The sequence below is a fragment of the Stegodyphus dumicola genome, chromosome 4, assembly GCF_044657685.1.
Source record: "Stegodyphus dumicola isolate Sdum_Otavi_A_Nest chromosome 4, ASM4465768v1".
Classification (NCBI taxonomy): domain Eukaryota; kingdom Metazoa; phylum Arthropoda; class Arachnida; order Araneae; family Eresidae; genus Stegodyphus; species Stegodyphus dumicola.
Genome location: NC_140771.1, coordinates 180,106,141 through 180,130,418, shown reverse-complemented (window position 1 = coordinate 180,130,418; position 24,278 = coordinate 180,106,141). Strand labels below are relative to the sequence as shown.

General features: G+C 32.7%; 1 protein-coding gene across 1 annotated transcript in view; it reads left to right on the top strand.

The window, feature by feature from the left end:
• The first annotated feature begins 2,540 nt into the window (after positions 1 to 2,540).
• Positions 2,541 to 24,278, top strand: part of LOC118184698 (uncharacterized) — a 129,437-nt gene continuing 107,699 nt past the window's right edge. The window contains exon 1 of the mRNA XM_085815851.1: positions 2,541 to 2,653. The gene's annotated coding sequence lies outside the window, so the exon portion shown is untranslated. The remainder of the gene's footprint in view (positions 2,654 to 24,278) is intronic.

The window sequence follows — 24,278 nt, the reverse complement described above, 5'->3', positions numbered from 1 at the left end:
GGCATTTTGAATTTCTCTAAAGTTAAGTTAAAATCAACTTTTACATCTTTTTAAAGAGTAGCAAGATATTTAGAGAAATTAAATGTGTGATAGTGTAAGGGAAAAAATAACTACGGACTGCCTTCTTTCGAACAATAAAACGTGCTGAAGTTGGTCTTGTTTCTTTTGTGGCTGTTTAGAGAATAAAAAAAGAAGTGAAACTCAGCATTCCTGTTAGTAAACTTCTGTTTTTGTTAAGCATACGATTTTGCATAATGCTCTCAGTTGTTGCAAATGATGACTTCACTAAGACTGTAATAAAAATGTAATCAGCAAATTTATATGTTAAACAAAGCTTTTACTTTTTGAGCGTAAAAAATTGCCTCTTTTAACACGTTGAGCGCGGCGCCAGGGACCGGCAGTGAACTTTCCGTGTGGCTGGCGTCGGTCCCTGGGGACCGGCACTGGAATTTTCGTTTGGCTGGCGTGGGTCCGCGGGACCGACAGTATTAAAGTTAAAAAATAAATATAGTCTCAATGAAATATGATCAAATTTAGTTTTAGAGAAATGTATTGAAACATTCTAAACAAAAATACGGCTTAGCTTTAAGGCTTAGCTCGCTGCCGGCTGAACGGAAAGGACAGCAAATTCGGCGCCGCGCTCAACGTGTTAAAAGAGAGCAGACATCCCATTTAAAGAAGGCAACCCTGAGCCGAATATTATCTGAAATGGGAAAGTGTACAAACATGTGTCGCATTTCGATGAAAAGTTTTGGATTGTGTAAGAAGAATACACATTATACACAAAGAAGAATACACATATCTTATAATGTGATCGGTAATATTACCTTATTCACATACCTTGGAAAAAGTAACAAATTTTAAGAATGTAACTAAATCGTGAATTCTATTTTAAAATTGTTAATGCAAAAGTTAAATCATTTTCTACCATGAACAACATATTTATTTATTTCAATATAGCAAATCTACGAATAGAACGTAAAGCACATAACTAATTTAAACTCTAAATTAAATACTATATGCACAGTTATGTGCACTAATAACGGAGTTGGCATCCCCGGCTAACTCAATACTGCGATTAATGGATAAACAATTAAAAGAAAGAGAGAATAGTACATATTATCAATAACAGAAATATACTATCAACGATTTACCTGTATTTTCAAGTCCATGTGGTTACATCAGAAAAATAAATGTTCGAAACGAAAAGAACGCACTGTAAATAGCGGAAGAATAAACTTAATTAAATACGAAAAAAGCAAGTTACAGATGACATTAAAGAACAACACTATTTAGAAAATAACTTGAATGATGTCATTTATTTAAATAAAATGTCGTTTAGAACTTTCGTGGAAGGGGGACACACTTAATATGATAGATATAATCTAACACATAAAGTCTGTTCAGATAGCTGCATTCTCAAAGTCTCTTATTACTTTTGTCAAGCTGTGCAAATAAGGTAATATTACCGATCACATTATAAGATTTAAGAAAATAGCAATATAAGTAATGAAAAATCTACTTTAACAATGGTAGAAATTACTTTCATCACTGGCAGAAGATCTTTCCATTGTAATTTAATTGTTTTTAATTCGTGTAATTTTCTTTTCCTTTTAATATTTTCCGTAGGCAATTTTGATTTACGCCGATGATTTGTGATAGTAATTTTTCCATTGTTCCGCAATAAGCAAAGTTAACTTTAGATTAAGTTCGGTTAATTCTCAACCTGGTTAGTCCTTCCCTGGGTTATTCGAGATTTAATTGTATATTATAAAAAGAGAAAGAAAAATAGTTAAGTAGTCAAAAATTATTTTATAAAGTGTTAGGCATTATATCTTAATTCAAAATCATAAAAACGCGGCAACTAGAAAAAAAAAAAAAAAAAAAAAAAAAAAATTAGTGTGAGTTGGGCTTGATAATTAGGGATTAGACTGGCGTCGAATTTCAGTGAAACTCTTGATTTCAAGGGAAACTTGATATATGCTGCTGCTTCTCCTATTTATGCAAAAATTTTTGCTTCTGCGGAAGAGGGATCTATGTCAAATTGCCTTCGAAACCGAAACAATGTTTTTAAAAATCTACTCCAATCTAAGGTTGCTTTTTGTCTACTTTGAATTTTTACATTCAGTTTCAATTAGATTTTCGTTTCTATGATATTATTAAAATAACTTACAGAGACGAAAAATTTAACTTAAAATACGCGCGAACTGTCAGAAAATCAGGACAATCGCCAATGCTGATTCAAACGATGCCGCCTTTTAAAAAATATGAGTTCAGACATTTTTGGTAGAGAGGCACAGAGTGGCAGAATATAAGCGATGACACTCCAGAATATAAGCGATGGTTAAAAAAACCATACCATCGGCTTCATAGGAAGTTGTCAATGTCAAACTAAATGGAAATATTATTATTAATAATAGGGTGCAATAGAGTAATCAAAATTAGAGATATAACATACTCCTGAAGTTTACTGAAATTAAATCAGTTTTGTATCCCGATGGACTTAACTTTTGTGACGCGTTTCTTCTTCCGTATTTCAGCGGCAATTCTGATCTACTTCAAATTCTGAGGGAGTGAAGATGTTGAAGAGGAAGGCTTTTCTTTGAATGGTCAACCTATTTCGGTTCATGTGAAGTATGCTTGTATTTGAAAGGTAAATGAATTTACATTATTGGTTCATAGATGGCGCCACAGCCAGGTAACAATACTTCGGCCATTTGATCTCTGGAACTTTACTTAGGAAAGCTGATTTAGCAGAGAATGCGTATTTTTCTTTTTCGCAAGGTAATGCGCATAAATGGTAATCGGCAACAGAATGAATAGTAATACCCGTTTCTTTCCTTCCCATAGTAAAGAATTGGTTACTTAATATCAATTCTATACGATACTTGGGAAGATAGTTTCAGTTTATCAATATTACACTTGCATGTAAATTCTACGATGATTAATTAATTATATCTTACTAATACGTATTTTAGTATCCTGAATTCCTTGATAAATGTAGTTAATTGGCAACAACTATATAACGGCATATTCTGTTTGTATTTATTTATTTACATTATTGATGAAAACGAAACAAAGGCCTTAAAAAAAAGAAAGTTCTTATTTTTAAAAGACCATACATATTTTATCAAGATTTTTATACACAAGATTTTTTTTTTTGCAGATATATATATATGAAAAGGAAATTAATTATGGTAAAATTCCAAAGTTCCTTAAAGCTGAATTATATTTTTGATAATTATTTAATACATATAAATGGTGATGTATTTCACTTCATACACTCTTGATATCTATGTAGTGCATTATAATCTTCAAATTATTTAATTCCAAAATAAAAAGCAAATTAGCAAATCTAAAAAATGATTTTTTTTTCAATTTTTTCTTTATAGTAATAATTTCGAATTGCTTTCATTGTATTAGCTATTGAAGATAAACATGTTACAACATAGATTATTTTCCCTCATACCAACAAATTCCAGTTTTACTCAGCAATCATTTTTATTAGCTCTAAATTAAAAAAGGAAAATTTTACTTTTGCTTTCGAGTATTTTGTTGCAATTTTTCATCTTCCTTTTATACTGGCAGTCAAATTTATGCAGGAGTGTTGTAATTATTCATCTCAATACTGAATGTGATTTCTGCTATTCTGTGATTTCCTATTCAGTTATTTATAGTTGGTTCAAATACATGAACAAAAATTTAAATTTCTATAGAGATCCACTGATTTGATATAACTGCTAAGTATCTAATTTTTAATTTAAATAAAGAATGGAAATTAACTTGAGATGATATTATTTGATGATATAATTTTTACCTTTGAGATACCTTGAGATGATATAATTTTTACTTTTTGTTTAGCCTCAACTTTTTATTAAGTTATTGGTTAGCACTGATCAGAGCTTTTCATTACGTCCGTTTTTTAAAGTTCCTTACATTGGTTATTCTGCTTACCTAAAATTGATTCCAAACCAGTTTTGCGTTTGTGCTCATATGCAGAAATGAGTGATATAGAAATAAATGATATATGAGCTTGTTGCAAAATCTTGAGGAATGGATATTAAAATCAAACTTCTAAAAGTGATTTTCCGTCTTTGAATTGTGATGTGATCCCATGCAGTGTTTCGAGAACTCGAAAGATGGTATCAAACACACAATGCCGTCAAAAAAGGATGGAAGATAAGGATGTTACTGCACACCGAAATTTTTCCTCCACTCCGAAATGTAAGGGTAGTGATTAACGGCATCCAGGTTACGTAATTCAGAGCAAGAACGGAAAAAGATTACTTTAGTAGTACTGCGCAACAGAATAGTAACTCGAAAAACTTCTAATGATGCATCTCAAGAGCGTTACTTTTTTTTTTTTTTTTTTAAATCGTGTTGTATAATAGATATTAAAAGCAATTTCGAATAGAAGTGATGTACGTATATATAATTCCTTTCGTATAATTTGAACGACTTTTTGCGAAAGCAATAAATGAGGTTTCTAAAAGAAAGTGCTAAAAAAAAATCGAAAAAAAAAAAAAAAAAAAAGGATTTCATTGCTTATGAATGAGAAATTCGTTTTTATATCTATTTCTATTTCTTATGAACTAATATTCCAATTTTCAGACAGTAACTCTTAGAAAATTCTGTAAAAAAAAAAAAAAAAAAAAAAAAACGCTTTCTTTCAGCATTTTTCATATTACAATTATTGCTGTTGTGGTAATAATGAATTATTCGCGTACTCGCTTTTATGAAATTTTAATATATTTTTGTTCCTGAAAACGAGGGCATTTGATAGCCTTAAAATAATTTTATTCGAAATATTACAGTTGTTATAGTTATTATACTTCAATTTTTTTTGTTATTATAATCAAAGGGCTAATGATTTCGTTTTGGCATTTTGCGTTGGCTCACTATAAAAGTCTGAATCACTTTTCAAATTGTTGCCACCATATATTAGGGCCCTGCGTTATATTTAAAGAAATTAAATAATGAAGAATCTGCATGAATGCGTATATGCTTCTCGTACTGTGGAAAAACAACGGTACCTAGAGACATCAAATTCTGAATAACTTAGTCCTTCACTCGAATATGGGCATCTGGAATCCCAAATTTGGAATGCATTTTATTATCTAGAACTATTATTACATATTATTATAAAACATTGTTATTATCTATTTCATTACATTATCTATTTCATATTTTGTAAAACTTTAACGAATTTTTGATTAACAAACTCAACGATTTTAAAGCGTTCCATTAATATAACATCACATGTATTTCAAGCACGGATATTCTACGCGAGGTTTTTTTATATCTCTTATTGGTATTATGTTGGTAGCGTTGCAACGTAAAGACGTTTCAGTGTCTAACTGTATTTTGCCTCGAGTGACTTTTAATGTCTGCATCAGTTTTCAACTCCCGTTTTGAATCCCCTGTGAAAAAAGCCCCTTTGAACGTAATATAAAATCTGAAAGCTTTCAGATATGTTTTTTTATTATAGTTTTATTCGAAATCTACGCCCCACTTCGATTACACTTTTTGTGTAGTTTAAATATTAATATGTAGTATAATCAAAAAGTTTTTCTTTTTATAAATGCTTCAGTCTCGTGTTTATATCAGCTAACTCGAAAACAAATTTCATTCTTTCTTTTCACCAGACTTTTCCTCTTCCGATTACGTTTTCGTCTTAAAAATGAAAATTCTTTCAAGGGAAGCAATTTCTGACATTGAACTGATTCAAAGAACTATAATCAAAAGCCATGTGAAAAACAAGTCTTTACAAAATTTTTATTCCATCATAGTTACAATGCTCATATTTTTCTTTCTTTATAATAGGAGTTCAGATTTTTATCCTATATAGTTAAAAGTTTGACTGTGTATTTTATGAGATTTTACACTATTTTTGCTTCGAAAGGAAAATTTAAACTTGTGAGGTTTGTATCGGTTTTATATAATGATCTCTGCATAAATCGGAAAAAAAATAATGAAATCTGAAGTAATTTTATGCAATGAAAATTTCAAATATAACGTCATTTTGTTCCTGAAAGTCTGAATGAATTTTAATATAATTGATTGCAGAAACTTACAGCTGATATAAACTGAAATAATATTATAAAAATCTTTTTGCTTACCAAACTTAAAATCCTCTTATTGCTATTAAATATAATTTAGCAATATTGTTTAAAAAATGTAAAGATAAGTATAAATTTTGGTGACTGAGTATTTTGATTTTAGTATTTTAACAAATACTGTTTGTTCCCAAACTCTTTCAGTTTTAAAAATAACTCGCAAAGATAATTTGAAATTTTCAGTATTTTAGACATCTGTTAGATCCCACTAATTTGGTCTCTTTGAAAACTGAAACTGATTTCATAAATTTCATTGCGACAACGATTTTCAGATTTGATAGTCATTTTACTATGACTGTTTTATCCTTTTAAGACACCAATGTAAGACAGGTTTCCTATGAAATTTTATAACAAGGATTTTATGACTATATTATTGATCGTTCATAGCGGTGGGAAGCTAAATAAAATAAAACAATTGAAAAAAGAAATAAACTTGAAAGCTTTCAGATTTTGTATTTACGCCCAAAGTGCGTTTTTTAACGTTTCGTGTATTGCCTTTATTTATTAAATATTATGTTCTTCGCACTTAAACCATAAAATTCAATTCAACAGCAATATCGCAAAAGAATTTTAAAATGAGCATATCTTTAGAATTTCCGATACACAGTCTCGGCGCGCTTTTTTTTTTTTTTTTTTTTTTTTTTTTTTTTTTTTTTGAAGTGTTACAATATCTGAAATCGATAATAAAACTAATTTCAAATTCAAATTAGGGTTTCCACATGTCCATATTCTATGGAAGATTACGTTATTCAAATTTTGATGGCTCTAAATACCAATGTTTTATTACAATGCGAGAAACAACATTTATGCAGATTCTTCATTATTTAATTTCTTTAAATATAAAACAGGGCGATAATATTTGGTGGCAATAATATGAAAAGTGAAACGGACATTTAAAGTTTCCGACGCAAAATGGCAAAAAAAAAAAAAAAAAAAAAAAAAAAAAATAGCAGAATTCCTTCTTGCTATGGACATGATTGCCTTTTAAATTGCTATTCATATCAGTATTGCTTTCGAGGCTCAATAAACTGTAACCGTTTAAATTCTAAGATAAAATTAACTGGTGTTCTCTTGCACTGTTTGATGCTCTTTAAGTCTGCGGTTTCAGAGCGTTATTTAGAACCTAATGGGTTCGCAGACCTTTTCCTGCTGCCAGCAAATTTTTATTTACTTATTTTTCATGCTTTTGTTCTTTGTGGCTTTAGATCTTGCTTTATAACAATCTATGGGGAAGGAGGGTAAAAAAATAATAAATTAAAATATTTTTTGCACCCAAATGAATAAATAATGTTAGAATAAAAGTTTATGTCTTTTTTGGACCAAAGAAAGTTAATATTTGCGACCAGCACAGACTTAATAATTAGAAGACAACTTATCTTCAGAACTTACTGTATTTTTTGTTTATTTTCTGTACTATTAAAAACCATATAAAAATAAGCTACTTTCACAATTTATTTCCTGATGCATAGCTGGACAACACAGGAGTGGTAGACTTTAATTTCATCAATGGATTGTACAGGTATAGTCCCACAGTGCTAAACATACATCTCCTTCTCAGTTCTGATGAAGAACATCCCGGGAAACGAAACAGAGGGTCTCCCATCCCTCTTTGCCTAACATCAAATCTCTCAAGAGGACCATTTTGCTCACTAGTCACTATGCCACACAGACATTCATACCTACTCTGGATTCGAAGTCGGGGCTCAGAATACTGCAGGCAGCTTTGCTAACCACCATATACCTATCAAGGGGACCTTAGTGAAAAGCAGTGATAAACAATTCACCTGTTTCAATTCACCCAATGAAAGAAAATTAGTTTTTCATCTGCGGCTTTTAAATGTCCATAATATTTAAATATGAAATTTACATTTCCATCTGCGCAATGGGTAGCCGATTGGAGGAGATTGCTGACTATTAGCAATTCGTTCCGAATGAAAATCACGGTTAACAAGTTGGGTGGATGGATACTTTCATGGTTTTTGTTTTGTAAAGCGTAAATATGCGCCAATTTCCCTTAGAATATCCTCCACTAAGACATCCATCCCTCGAGGCCAAAGTTCTGGAATTGCTTTGCCTTTATCTGTTAACCAGCCAACCATGCTTCCCTCTTAGAACATTTTGCAGTATGACTAATTAATATTATAGTACTTCTGGATTCCCCTTGTTTCAAGAAATAGAAGAATATAATTATGTGAGATTTACAGATACCCTAGATAACTATTAATGCTCGTTTAAAACATTTCATATAATACGAGGTGATTCGACAGACGCACACATCAAACTTTAAAAACTGTAGAATAAACAAAGCGGGGTATTAATGATAAATTGTTTCTATGAATGACACCCCTGTGTTGTTAAAAGTGATATCTCATGCGGAATGTCATTTGCAATTTATACTAATAGCTTTAAAAACCACTCGTTTGGTGCAAGACTGAGATGAGATTTTCCACGAGCAAAATGCATTTTTATAAATGGGCATTTTCTGTTCTGTGTATTGAGGCTTCGCTTTTGATTTGTAGGACGATTTAAATAAGGCATATACCCATGTTTCAATTTTGGTTGAAATTTTGTAGCAAAACCTTATTTCTCGGCTTACAATACAGATTGGCTTATATTTGAAAATGTCCAGTACACTTACTGAATTTTGCAAATTAAAGAGTTTTTCCTCAGGCATAGGTTCATGCGGGATGGTTGTAGAGAAAAGCAAGATCTCGATCAATTCTTCGACGTGCAGATGTAGAAGTAAAATAACCATTTCGTGTCACTTTTTCTGAATCCACAAACATAACAAACTCTGGATGCAAAGACGCATTAATATTTTACACGTTGACTCTCTTTAATCTGACCGCACGCTACAAAACTGTAATAATCCCAGATTGGAAAGCCCGCTATTATTACTTCCATTTGAGCAGCATTTTCAGCTCTTCCCCCCCCTCCCACAAACGTTCATACTTCCACTCTGTAACCCCGTTCATAAGAAGACCGGGGGTCCGCGTGCTGTGCGGGGGGGGACATTCGAACGCGCATCGCTGGAGATTTGACATGGAGGGGAATGGAAGGGCAGGTAGTATGATTACAAGCGTCGAGCGTCGATGACTTATGACGAAACATGGGTTTTATTGGACTATGGGTGCCAGCCACAGAGGCAAGTGGGGGGGGGAAGGCGGCCGGTTGAGTCAGATGGCGGCCGCAGATGCGCATGCGCGCAGGTGTGGGTGTCCGCACGCAACCCGCACCGGGACCCCACATCAGCTGCAGTGCCCTGCTGAAAAGGCTAATCTAATTGCTCTTCCACAATACGAGATGACGATCATTTCTTTCCGTGTCGTGTATGTGCACTCTTCGAGAGGGAATGAAAAAGGGGGGGGAGGCAGTTGAGTAAAAGTACATGTTGCGAATATCCATGTAAATCGCAATTTAGTTAACTGCTATTAAATGGCGCATTTTGACAAATTTATGTCTACTCGCTGCACTCATTTACGGTGTGAACTACTACTACGAGAAATCTGATTTGAGAGGCCCGGAGAAATTGGCAGAATTCCACATCATGGAGCGAATCTGTGATGTCTAACCTTGTATTCGGAGTTAAATGTTAGTAAAACAGCTAAGAATTCGGGCTGATCCTAGTGCAAATAGCACTGGAAGTAAAAGATAAAAATAAAAATATAAAAATTTTAACATATTTTAAACGAGATGAATGAAAGAAAGTTCTTTTTATGCTCATGTAAATTTTATTGATTTATTGATTTTTTTTTTTTTTTTTTTTAAAGTTTTCTAAAAGAATATACCCACTACGTCAACATAGTTTAAAGGAGTAAGTAAGCACAAAATTCGAAAGTTGAAGAAAACAACATATTTACTTCTTACACTTCAATACACAGCCTTGCAAGTTTATAACAATGCTTGGCGAGTTCATAAATTACTTGATTCTTTCGTAGAATGTATCTCCTGGAATAAAAGTTTTAAAGCTCTGGTTTAAAGGTCTGATATAGTTCTAAAATAAATAGAGAAAATTTAATTAGTTTAATTTCCAGTGTGATTTCCTTGTATCTCGATACACTTTTCCTATCATTCATTTATCATTCATTGACCAGTTCTATGCCTCTGATAAAGTAATCTGAAAGTTTGTTCTCAAACTGTTTCATAACTGTTCCTTTCATGGCATCATCATCATCCTTCAATCTCTTTTCACGTAGGTTAGATTTGAGTTTCATGAACAAATAATAAACACTTGGAGCTAAATCTGGGTTGTAAGGGTTCCATGGGCCCTCATTATTCAGCCATCACTCGCAAAAGTAAATGCGAGAATGATTCCGTATCTTTTCCAGCAGCAGTTAAATACCATTCGCACTTAATCATGTATCGTCCACGTCATCCAGACGAGTTCTTTAAAACATGTGCTGATGATCATAATGTTTTGGCACATCAGAGCATTACTAAATACTTTTTTTCATTTGTGACGCCAGGATCATGTTTTAGATTTGTATTAGATATTTTTGAATTTGCCTGCGTATTAAAATAATGACTTTTGAGGTCAGACTTTATTTTAGGGAAGAAAAGTCTCTGTAGGTATGAGTCTAGTAAACAACAGAGATGAATGAGAACTGTGGCACTTTTCTTTGTTAGAAACTGTCCGACACCGCACTATTGTGCAACAGAAACCACAAGGCACAAAGCGAGAATAAATATATTTTTTCCTCCAGATCTTCTACGATAGTTTTATGAGCTGATTTTACCGATGTTACTTTCATTCGCCTGTGATTGGAAGAGACAGGTGGTGATTTTTCATGAGCAGTTGTTAAACATTTTTGATGTTTTGATCCAGTCTAAGCTGCGAAGGAGCACTGGATTCATCATCAGCGTCTTCGTGTCTATCACGAAATAGTCTGTGGCCACGAAAAATATGGAATTGTGTTAATACTTGATCCTCATATTATTTCACAGATTTTTTATGTCTCCGTTGTTGTTTTCTCCACTTTTAAGGCTTTGGTTGGACTGTGCTCGGCTTTCGAATCTATGACAGCAGATGTTCACGATACCAAAAGAAGCAATTTACTGCATAGAAAATTTTATCTCTAAACAGGCGATACTTTACCGAAAGTAGGTATTAATTAATCTTAGTTTTTCCAAAAATTTTTCTTTTGCAATTTCATATTACTAAGGCTGAGGGACTGTACTGCTTCTAAGCTTCCAAAACGAAATACTGAACTTTAGACTGGAATACAATAAAATTTCTGACTTGATCAGTTGAGATTTAAACTCAGGACATCCTCTTCCAAGAATCGAGTTGTTTTTAACTAGCATGGTATTAGAGTCTGCGCAACTGCAATTAACAGTCGAATAATTTTTATTCCAGACTATCACTCGCACTTCTGCATGCATTGTTCCTTCTTTATGTAATACTAGCGGAAGTGCCTGGTGTCAGTTAAGTTAGATTGAGAGTAATACATCTAACAATAAAGAGAACGACGCCGCTGTAATCCTTCTCTAATAACGATGCAAAAAATACGATTCATAGTCATGCATTTTTCAGTAATGCGATACTGAGCCCACGTAAAAATGTTGTTAAAAAAAATAAGTTAATTCTCTCTCATTATATCAGCAACAATGGCACGCAGTTTTTAATGATTTTCGTCTTTCGAATCAAATGGTCGTAAAAGTTCAAATTTCTTCCAATATTCCACCTATATTTAATTTCAGTCGATTAAATGGGACAAAAATTTATCATAATTGATCAGAAATCAATAACGCGAACGAACAAATAAACAGAAATTCTTCTTTATATGTATAAATTTTGTAAAACTTACAAATTTTTTATTAACAAACTCTACGATTTGAAAGCGAGTAGTAGCAACACTTTTCGAAATAAAGCATTTTTATTTCCAACGCCGAGACTGTTGCCTCTTGGGAAAATGAGTGCGAAAATTAGCGCTTTCAGCATTTTCAATTAGTATTTCGGCTCATTTTAATTAATATTTCGGCTAAGTCGTATGAAGATGCCTTCCCACGAAATTTTTCGAATCGGAAATAATGTATTTAATTTTTGGCAATGCTATTTTTATTTCATCGTGAAACTTAGAAACTTTTTTCTAACAAACTCTAGGATTTGAAAGAGAGCAGTGGTAACAACTTTCGAAATAAAACATATTTTCATGTCTAAGCTTGCGAGACTGTTACCACTCCGAAAAATGAGGGCGAAAATTGTCGTTTTTCCAAGTTTTTAATTAATATCTCTTATTTTAGATACTTTTTTTGGAAAAAAGTGGACGTCGACCTTTCCGAGGACCCAGAAAAGAATTGTAGAAAGTTTGGTGACGATAGCTATAGTAGTGACTGAGTTATTAGAGGACAATCAAACATACTTTCTTCATTATATATATAGATTAATGCATAGCGTACAAGGGATGAAAATGGTTAAATTTTTAGTCCAAAGGGGCTTTGTCCCTGATTGACTATTTTCGTTTTGCAATTTTGCGTCGAATCACTCTGAATGTCCGTTTCACTTTTCAGACTATTGTCAACAAATATTATCGCCCTGTATTATATTTGAAGAAATTAAATAATGAAGAAGCTGCATAAATATATATGTTTCTCGCATTGTGATAAAACAACGGTACCTAAAACCATCCAATTTTGAATAACGTACGTCTCCACCCGAATATGGGCATCAGGAAGACCAAATTTGAAATTTGGAATTTGTTTTATTATCTATTTCCTATTTTGTAAAACTTTAACGAATTTTTGATTAACAAACTCAAGGATTCCAAAGCAAGCAATGGCAACTTTGTACAGAAAGTACATTTGTATCGCCAGCGCGTGAGACTGTGTATCAGAAATTCTAAAGATATGCTCAATTTAAAATTATTTTGCGATATTGCTCTTGAACTGAATTTTATGGTTTAAGTGCGAAGAACAGACCTGGATAATGTGATCTAAGTGAATAAACCAAAATAAAATTCGTATGTATATATTTCAGGTTGATGCGTGTAACCGAACATTTGCAGTTATCAAAAGCACATATTTAATTCCGGCCGAAAGCACTGCAAGACATCGAACTCGAAAGACTAGTATTTCTCACTAACAAGAGTCATACGAGAGGGCTTTTAACTCGACGAATTTTACGAACTGGGATATTGTCTAATCGAAAATCCTGAGGCGTATTTACATTAACCTGTCATGTCTCGTCTGCGAGACAGGCAACTTATCCTCTTTTTATAGAACCACTTGACTACAACACACAATTTTAGTTCTTAGATTCTAATAATGCACGCCACGGACAGCCTGTCCGAAATAAGACAGGGGATGGTTGAGAAACTTCTAAAGCCAATGTCTCATATAAAACTAATTGATGTCCAAATCGAGTTACTGAATGAAGGAAAACCAAGAAAGCAATCTTGTTACATGAAAAAATATCTATGAAATGTTGCATTCAACAGCGTGCTTCGGGAAACTGGACAGAGTGTTGCATTTTCCAGTCTAATAGAGGATTAATTAGTGCTTCTACGCAATTCTGACCACATTTTCCTATTTGAAGCGGGACAAGAGCTATAATCTGTTATTTCAGAGCTGGCATTTCAAGTTTATTTTTCCTTTTGTCTTGCTTCATAACCATGACAACGACTGCTAGGGAAAAGCTGAGTCCCCAACTTGGCTAAAACCCCTTAATCTCCTCTCTGCATGTGCGGTACTGACGACACACGTTGCGATCCTAAAGGGGATGATTGTTACGATCTTGAAATGCTTAATTTTAAAGTAGTATAATGATCTCGGTTCTGTAGAGAATTTAAATCAAGACAAGCTTCACAGCCCAGTCAGGTTGCTATTATCCACTTAGCTTTCTAAAATGAAGATAGTTTTTCATAATTTTTATTTAATAATAAAAGCTAGAACATCGGATTTTGATTGTGCAATCTGAATGATGTGAAGGCTCTCAGATGCGTAATCTGAATGTGTTTTCTAGTATTCAACGCAAATTTACTGAATTTATTTTCACAATAAAATAATTCTCTAGTATTTTTCTTCATTAAACTGGAAGAAAGTCGAACTGTTATCTTAAAAAGATATACTACTGTTAGCTTTTCATAAGCTGCCAGATTTTTGATCGTGTAAAACGAAAATTTAAGGCTTCTCAATATGCATAAGCAAATATTAATGTTTGTAGAAAAGAATAATATAATATATTCAAATTTAATCCAATTAGTTTATACAAAAGAGATTTATCTTCAACGTCATAAATTAAATAAATAAAAATAAACAAAATAAAATGTTTAATTAAAATAAGTAAATAAATATGTAAATGTGCATAATATTTTATTATTTCAATTCTCCCACACAGCTGTCAACTTTGTTATAAATCATACTATTAAAACAAAACTTCCTATTTTCACTCCTACTACTTAACTCACTTAGCTTTCTTTTTATCGAGCCACAGCGGCAACCAAAGACTAAGTTAATTAAGTCTAAATAACTGCATGATTTGAAAGATTATAAATTTGTTCTTATTTTAACCTCAGCTTTGGCTCGTATGTCGTAAAATGTAACTGAATTTAAATTACTGAAACTTGCACAACAATGATGTCAGAGCATAAAGTTCAAACCTGACTGATTTTTCCCTCGAAAATGTGTCCTTTTCTTTATTTTATTAAATAAACTGCCGAACAGAAATGAAATTTTACTATATCCGATCTCATATTCATCTGTCAGTTTCATTGCTAAGTATAATGTTAAAAGTGCTTGCTTCTACTATTTAACTTTTAGATTTACCTTTCGAATTGTAATGAAAATTAACTATTACCATATTATAATTCTAAAGCAGTGGTCTTCAAACTGAGTTCGGTGGAACCTTGGAGTCCCTCTATTCAGCTGGAGTATCAAAACCAAATAGCAAGCAGAAAACAGATGAATAAAAAAAAATATTTTATTACTTCCAATCTCATATTCATCTGTCAGTTTTATTTTTAGGTATAATATTAAAAGTTCTTACTTCTACTATCTAATTTTTAGATTTACCTTAACTATTTTATGGCTATCGGAATAAGTCATTACATTTGATTCAAAGCATACTAGTTCAGATTTATTTTAGCAAGGGTTTGCATTTTACAGACTAAATTTACAATTATTGTCACTTGCAGTCTGATATACATCTCTGTAGCTATTTACTTTAACTGTGATTGAACATAAGCTTAACAATTGACCCTGAGGAATATCCCTATTTGACTATAACACTAACTAATGTCCAAATAAACTAATTTAAGGCTTTTGAAAAAGTCTGCACCAGGCAAACAAAATCATTTGGGTAGTTATTTCTCTTCTAAGAACTTTTCATTGAAGAATAATTTGGGTTTTCATTGAAGAATCATTTGAGTAGTTACTTCTTCAGCACAATGAAATTGGAAAACGGGAATCGAACGTGCGCCAAGCTAAAAAACCTTACATATCTCATTCAGTCAGTCAGTTTTATTTTTTCGGTCATTTTACCTTCTATTTTGGAAGTACTCCTGCAGCTATCACCTAACAGGTAAACCTGAAGATATTTAAGACTGATGAAAGAGTTTATGTAAGTTCCTTTTTTTTTTTTTCAATATTTCAATTTTAAATATCTGTGCAGATGATTAATTAAATTTTTCTTCAATTTAAGAAAAACTCACTTACTTGTTAAATAAAGATTTCATATTTGTTTTGAGTTATAATTCTTTGCTGAAATTGCCTTAAAATTTGTAAACACAAAGTGAGTTAGCGCAATATATAAATTTTTTTCAGCAGCCAGGTTTAAATAGCTAGTAGCTTATCTTGTTTGATAGCAACAGCCAATTAACTGCCTTTTGCTAAGGCAGTCAATTGGCTGAATCTAAACAATCATATTTGCGGACTCTTTGAATCTTTGTACTTTTCATATTCATGTTTCTAGAATGAATAAGAGACAAAAGAAAAAAAGGAAAAAGAAGAAAGGGTAACTGGTTAGAGAAACAAAATAATCTTAAATTATGTATATTTGACCGTGAATCCTTAAAACACTATGTGAAGCTAATTGCAAAATGAATGTGTAAATGCTTATACACCGTATCCATAGAAGTCTTTGCCTGGCGTTTATTTCCGCAACCGTTGTGTGATCCCTCGTTTTTCGCGGTTAATGGAGACCAGAACCTTCCGCGAAAGCTGAAAACCGCGAAGTAGGATTTGTCTCTAAGAATTTTTGTGTATGTGGGTACAAGAATGTTTTAAATATGTAAACAGTATTTATACTTTACACATTTAAGACAAAAATTACAACAGTATGCGTATTATATTAAACGTGTCAGTGTTAATTAAGAAGGTTAATTACAAAACTTTATACAGTAATAAACATAAATCAACATTGCTTTCTGAGATAGGCTAAGAGTCTTGTGTTAGTGGCGGAGAAGAGGCTCTTACTCGACTCGTAGAAGCTTTAGGCTCCCTCGGAGACTTTTCTGCTGGAGGCGTTGACGGTAGAGCCAGGGTCTTTACCTTGCAGAAAAACATGGTGATGTGTAGTTGTTGTCTTTGTTTTTTCTTTTCCTTCAAAATTTTCCTGTACGAGGATATAACCCCGTCAACGCGATTGCTGAACGAGCTGAACTCGACAGTTCGAACCATATTGTCTACAATGTCTTGTGCAAATTGTTGCATTGCTTTTGTCCTGCTGTACAATTGTTGCAGATTCTTCAGGGTAAAGCAACGCTCTTAGTTTTCTTTCTCATTTGCAGACTTTGTATTCTAAAGAAGGTCTTCATCGGTCAGTGGGTCCGAGTGGCAATCAATAAGGACGCTGATGTCTTCTTTCGTCATGTCGACAAATCCTTCATTCCTTATGATGAGAGCTAGCCTCACCACATTCTCCACCGCTGAGTGATGAACTTCATCAGACGTGAAGCCTGGATAGTCGTGCACCACGTTCGACCATAATTTCTTCCAGCTAGAATTTATGGTCTCACTCTTCATGTCCTTATGCTCGCTGAATTTTAGACAAACAGGAGGCAATGCCGTAACTGCGCCAGTTTGCTTTCAAGGTGAATTCGTCATTGGCATCGTCAACTGCCGAGATGAGGCCCTCCATTCTGGAGCGAATGTAGATTGCTTAAAGGCACGAATGACACCTTGATCCATCGGCTGAATTAGAGATATAGTGTTCGGGGGCAGAAACTCTATCTGCACACCGTCATATTGCAGGTCCATTGCATGGCCTCTTCCACAGTCCATCAGGAGAAGGACCTTAAAGGGGAGGCCCTTTTCAGCAAGATACAGCTTCACCTAGAAAATAAAGCAATGGAGGAAACATTCAAGGTTCAGAGCTTTCGTTATCCAGGCCTTGGAGTTATGCATCCAGAACACGGGCAACAGAGCCATATTTTTGTTTTTTAATGCCCGTGGATTTTTGACTTTATAAATAAAAATGGCTTAAGCATAAAACCTACAGCATTGCCAGTCATTGTGACAGTCACACGGTCTTTGTGAGCCTTGAAGCCTGGCCTCTTCACTTCGTCCTTGATGAGGAATGTACGCGAAGGCATCCTCTTCCAAAAAACGCATGTTTCATCCATGTCGAAACCTTGTTCAGGAAGGTAGCCTCCCTTACTGATGAGGTTAGGAAACTCTTCCTCCACGTAACGACAAGCAGCATCATTGTCAGCAGAGAAGACCTCACCATACAGAAGCGCGTTTCTGAGGTCGTATCTTTTTTGAAATTTTTCGAACTAGCCTTTGCTGGCTGAAAAGCCTCGTCCTCGAGGAGGCGAATCACTACTGGCAGCGCTATTACTGGCTTGAGGTTCGTCAGCACCTTCCTCAACCTCTGAGTTGTTGTCATCGGGCAAGATTTGGTCGTAGAGAGCTTTGGCCTTTGTCCTGATGATAGTTTCCAAACTCATTGTCTTTTTCCTGCAGTCAGCAATCCACAATGCCAGTGCAGCTTCCATTTTCACAATTCTGTTATTACACGGAGTTACCACATGTTTCGCTTCTTTATTAAAGGTTATTGAAGCAGTTTTGCGGATGTTTGCTTCCTTTTTCTTGATGTGCTGCACTGTAGATTCATTCACCCCGTAATGGCGTGCCACAAATGCATAACTTCTGCCTTCTTTGATCATATCTAAAAGTTTTACTTTTTCGCTGATGGACATCATCTTCTTCCTCTTGGGCGCCCCGGAGGAAGCTTTCGCATGGGCACTGCGCTTAGGCGGAATTAAAGGGCTTAATTAATAAAAAACGTTATCGCCATCACAACACTAAAATACAGTATGCGAGACAGTCAACGTCATGGACAAGACTGGCGAGATACAACAAGAGAATGTGCTAGGTGAGGCTGGGTTGATGCGCAGACAATGGATAAATCACAGAGATAAATCCACTCGTACTCTCATTGGTCGATGTCGCACCGGAAACTAATCACGCGCCTTTATGAGAGCCTATGGTATGTACTCTGAGTCAACTCATCTCTTTGTTTGGTTGTATTTTTTCATGTTTATTTTTTGATGAATATTTTGTAAAAACCCGTGAAACACTGAAGCTGCAAAACATGAAGCGCGAAGTGGCGAAGGAAAACTGTACTTCCAGTTACAAAAGTGTTTTAAATGACTCAGATATTCCTGTTTTGGCATTTTTAATTTTAAAGGAAAATCAGTTTTGCAAAAATCACGAAACCTGATTTTCTATATTTTTCTCCGGTCCTTACATTTATATTTAGGAAAATTTTGATTTATATTTAGGAACATTTTGTACTGGTTATGTTTAAAAGAAAAAACCACTTACAAATAATGTCTCTTCTGTATGATAAAACATACCTAAATATTCCATGTAAAATCAGAAATCGCATTCGTGTGTCGTACACGTATCAAAGAGTGAAATGATTGCCTTTGTACTGATTACAAGCAAAATATCAGTTTAGAAAACGGTTTCTAATGCTAAGAGATTAAGTGATGAGCAGTTCTATGCAGATTATTGTGAAAAATGTTAATTAATATATATATTTATATATTTGAATTTAACAAATATTCTCTCACTCATATAAAGCTAATTTAAATTTTAAGTTATGAAAATTCAATTGTATACAAAAAAAAGATTAATTATTGCTGCGAAATAATTTGAAATATCATTTAAATTCAGAAAGCATATGTAAATTAAGTGCAAGTATCTAGAAACATGGAAAAAATTTAATAATCCTAAAAGTTAAAGAATTTTTTAAGACTAAATTAATTTGCATAAACTGAATAATTGTTGAGCAGGCAGGAGAGATTTTTTCAAGGAAAAGTTGCCTCCTAACATAACTCTTTAATTACTCAATTCGTGTTTCGTCATCCATATAGGCATGGGTAAAGAATTATTCAAAACCAAAAGTAGCAAATTTCTTAAATAAGAAATTTAACTACAAAAGAATTTCAAGAAATTTAGTAAGAAAATCGACTACAAAACAAAATTATTAATTAAAAGTACATTTCTAAAGTAATTAGGACTATAAACCCAATGTAATTTAGAAAATCCTTCCCTATTCTGGTACTTCCCCGACACGAATTATGCATGAAAACCAAAATAAACAAAGTAAATACAATATAAAAATAATACAAAAAAGGCAAGTAAGTAGTAAGTTTTAATTTAACTTACCTTATAACTACAAGGTATTTTTTTACGCGGGAGATTGGAGTAGCATTTGCTAAACAAAGTGAGGTTGAGCAGTTTGTTTCTGCTAACTGTGTAAATAAAGGTAATGTAAAGTTGAGTGTTAAGCTGCTACCTGTGTGATCTATTGTAAAAACATAGCTGCAAACTCTAAAGTAATGTAAAAGGTAAAATGCTTGGTCTGTGTGAAAGAAAGTTGCTAATTGCAATAGGATTGAAAAAATTTTTAATTTAATTTAATTTAATTATATATATATTTCAAAAAGGAGCACTTATTGACGAAATCTTATGCAGTTCGTATTCTAGAAAACACTGGCAGGCTTCAGTATCGGCATGTAGCCAACTACGTAATATTATTTGCTTTAATTAAAAACGAAAAATATATATACTGAATAAATTTGTATATTAAGTAATTTTAATGAAAATGAAATATTACCAGATTATGATTCTAAAGCAGTGGTCTTAAAACTGTGTCGCGGAACCTCAGGATTCTCGAGTCAACCGGAGTGTCAAAATCAAATTGTCTTCGGAGAATATAACGCAAAGCCTAAAAGAAATGTACAAAGAAATTCCTAGGATCAACATTTCCAGTATCGAATCAGAGGTGAATTATTCAGTATTCAACGACTTTACCCATCAGTTTCCATTTCATCGCTTGAAATTTTGTTTTATTTATATACTTTTATTTCTAATCACATTAACACGTTTATTCTAACTTAAGTAGTCATGTTGTAGGTAGTCAGTCCAACTTAATTCTCTCGCCAATTTCACTTACAATCTATTTTATAAATTTTATGCAGTGGAGCACCGTTTATACGTCTTTCAAAGGACTATTCATAAACGATGTAAAAATTAAATCTGTATTACCAAAACTTTAATTTACGATGTGAAACAAATATTTATTAGTTCCACAATTTTGATACTACGAAGGTAAGACTGATATTACACAATTTTAGTATCGTACTTTTAATTTTTTAAAAATGTTAACTATGTTAAAACAAATTTAACATTAAATGTTTAATATAAATACTTAAGGCAATTAAACAATTAAAATAATTTTTATAATGAAAATTTTAAAAATGATATTAGTAAAAATTTAATATTTTTAAAACCATAAGAATGCAAATTTGTTTAAGAAGTTACTTAAAACAAAACAAAAAACAAAAAAAATTCATGCCCTTATTTGGCCTACCTGAATTACAATTTTGAACATTTTTAAATTTATGCAGCCATCCAGTTGAAAACAACTTTAGGACCATTCACTGGAATATTGGATGCACAATACTAAATAAAATATTTTAGCAAAATAGCTTTAACCTGAGGTAACTTTCATCTTGAATCCATGATTTCTTTGAAGCAGGCTGCCCACAAATTTCTGCGCCTTCTTCATTTCTTTTTCTATCATGAACAACCATTTTTAGAGTTATCAAAAGAAAATCCAGTTTCTTTGCTAATTCAACTTTCTTCAAACCAATATTCGCATCAAATTCTTTCAAAATTTGAATTTTATATTTTAACAAGAGTGCCTTTCGTATTCGCAACGTTTTGTATCAGTTGATTCTCCTCCGCCTAGTTTACTTAACACAGCGTAATGTTCAGAAGGAAAAACAGCATATATTTTTCGTTTCAACATGAATTCATCAACATGTTTTTAGCTCCTGTACCAGGATTGCGATGTATCATGCCTTTGTTTCCTTCTTCTATCCCCATTTCTAGGCAAAAATACTTGAATAGAGGGACTGCGAAATGTAAAACCAATGCAGTAAGTCAAGCAAAAGCGACGCATAACCGAAGTTATGCCTCGTATAAAAGAAATAATTTACTATTAAAATAAATAGGACTGAATCGGGACCAGGATGAAACGATGTATATATATAAAAGACATATAAACTGTGCTCCACTGTATTAAGATTTTCTTTCATACATGAATGTCAGTTTTCATTAATTTATGCGGCAGTGCATTTTCTTATGAACGAAATCCCGTTAAAGAATGCTATACACTTACACAACGTATCATTATCAATGTACACATATTTACAGATTTGCATATTACAGATATATTTTACCAATATCTACGTTATATTTTCGAATATTTTAACTTTCATGCATCACGAATACAGAAATATTTTCATAAAATCCTTATCATTTCACCTAATATTCCTTACACTTGCCCATTTAATGAAGAATAACCCATTTTCAATATAAAATTGCTCCAAAATAATGTTCCGTTTTCTTATAATTGTACACTGCGGAAGAAAAAAATAAATAAATAAAAGGACAATTCTATATCTCCCGTTCTACTGGGCCGATTGACAAAATTGGAATTACGTTTATCATGTCTCGAAAGCGCGACTTAGGATATACGTATAATAGATTTATATATAGCATTGTTCAAACATAGGTATTTTGACACAAAATCGGACTTTTTCTGAAATAACATACCAATGTTTTTTCCATATATTTCGTTCTACGACTCAAATTATGCCTAGATATTAATTTTGTAAAATTTGGTACGAAATTTACGGAAAAATTAAAAAAATTATCTTAATGCAAATTTTTCATTTTGCGCCAAGAATAATTCACTTTGCCCACTTCTTAATATATGCCAACCAATTTTCCTTTCCATTATGCCAGAGCGGAAAAAAGGCACCTCATTCTTACCTTTCTAAATTGTGTAAGAGCGGGAAAAAAGTCACATCGTTCTTACTTTCAAATAAATTTAGCAAAGTGCCTAAACAACATTTGATGTTTTATCGTTTTCAACAAATATGCCAAATTTCAAAAACGCGCTAATATATAAATTCAGGTATATCTTCGGAAATTTTGAATAGAAAAGCTGAAATGTTTTGCAGGTATGCTTAGAAATACGTCTACTTTAAGATGATGGTAAAATTTTATAGATTATAATTCAAAAATCTTTTAAAAAAATTTATAAAAATTATTTTAAAATACAAATTTTAAAAATAAATCATTAAAAATGGGTGAATTTTATTTGGAATGAACTTGAATTTCGAAATGTGAAAGGAAGAATCAAATAAGTTTAATAAAATGTGTGTGTGTGTGATTATGGCAAAGCCTCGAGGGCTATCTGCCTAAGGGGAGGGATGCCTTCGTAGAGGACTTTCTAAGGGAAACTGGCTCGTATACACGTTACACATGGGGAAAACCACGAAAACGCCCATGCAGCCAGCCCGTTTGCGGGATTCGAACCTCGGACCGAACTACCAGTGTTCAGCGACTTTACCGCTCGGCCGCTGGTGGGCAAGTTTAATAAAAAAAAGAGAGTAATAAATATTTACCAGACTCAATTTAACATTGAGAAGCTAAAATTTTGAAGGCTAATTTTTTTAACATTACTCGGACGATTTTTACAAAATGCTAGTTTGGCGTAATTTGAGTAGTAAAATAGAAATATGGAAAAAAATGATATATTATTTCAGAAAAAGTCCGATTTTATGTCGAAATACCTATATTAGAACAATATTATATATAAATCTAATATATATCCTAAGTCGTGCTTTCGAGACATGAAAAACGCAAGTTGAATTTCGTCAATCGGCCCAGTAGAACGGGAAATATAAAACTGTCCGATTTTTTTTCCCCGCAGTGCACATATCAGGTTTGTATTACAGGAACCTTCTACGCATTTTCGAGAACTATAGTTTAATAAATATTGCTAAATGTTACCTGTTCTATACACGAAAACTCCAAAGACTATCTAATTCATTCAAATTTTCCTACTTTATTTACTTACCTAAGTTCAGAATACCCATCTTAGAACTATTTTTCTTATCATAATATTAAGAACGAAATACGAAATAAGCAAATTCCACAGTAGAATATTTACGGTTTAGTCCAAATGAGAATAGAACCTTTACCGAGTTTAAGTGTTTTACCCAGAATTCCCAACAAGTTTCAGAAAAAGCATTATAGTAATTGTTATATTTATTTAAAAATGAGTCTTAACAGATTCTTATCAGCCATAGATTTATTATGAGGGGAAGAACCTGAATAAATTCACTTTATCTAGCCTTTTCAATATACATACAAAAATCCTGCATTATTTTGTAGTACAATCAGCACCTTAGCTACATTCAATACTGATTCAACTAACTTCAATTAACTTTCAGTTAAGGTTTGTTAAACGATAAGCATATTTATGTTATATATAATTAGATTAATTACACCCAAGCGTTATTGGAAGAAAATGTAATTAAAATATCCAGTACCCACATACTACTAAGAAACTTCCACTCATTAGGAATAGTAAAACTTTGCCCATTTTTATATGAAATGTAAAATCTCGTAATACATTATTAGAAACTTGAGTATGATATCATTTTCTATAAGCAGTATACGGTAACAAATTTCTATTCTTATGATAACTTATCAACTCTTAAGAAATAAGAGCAAGGTAATGAGCCAGTGTTTTTAGAAATTTCGCTTCATTTTCTAAATCTACTCTTTTATACTAAAGAGAAAATGCAGTGAAACCCTCATTTTCATTATGAAGACAGAGACATTTCTTCTAAT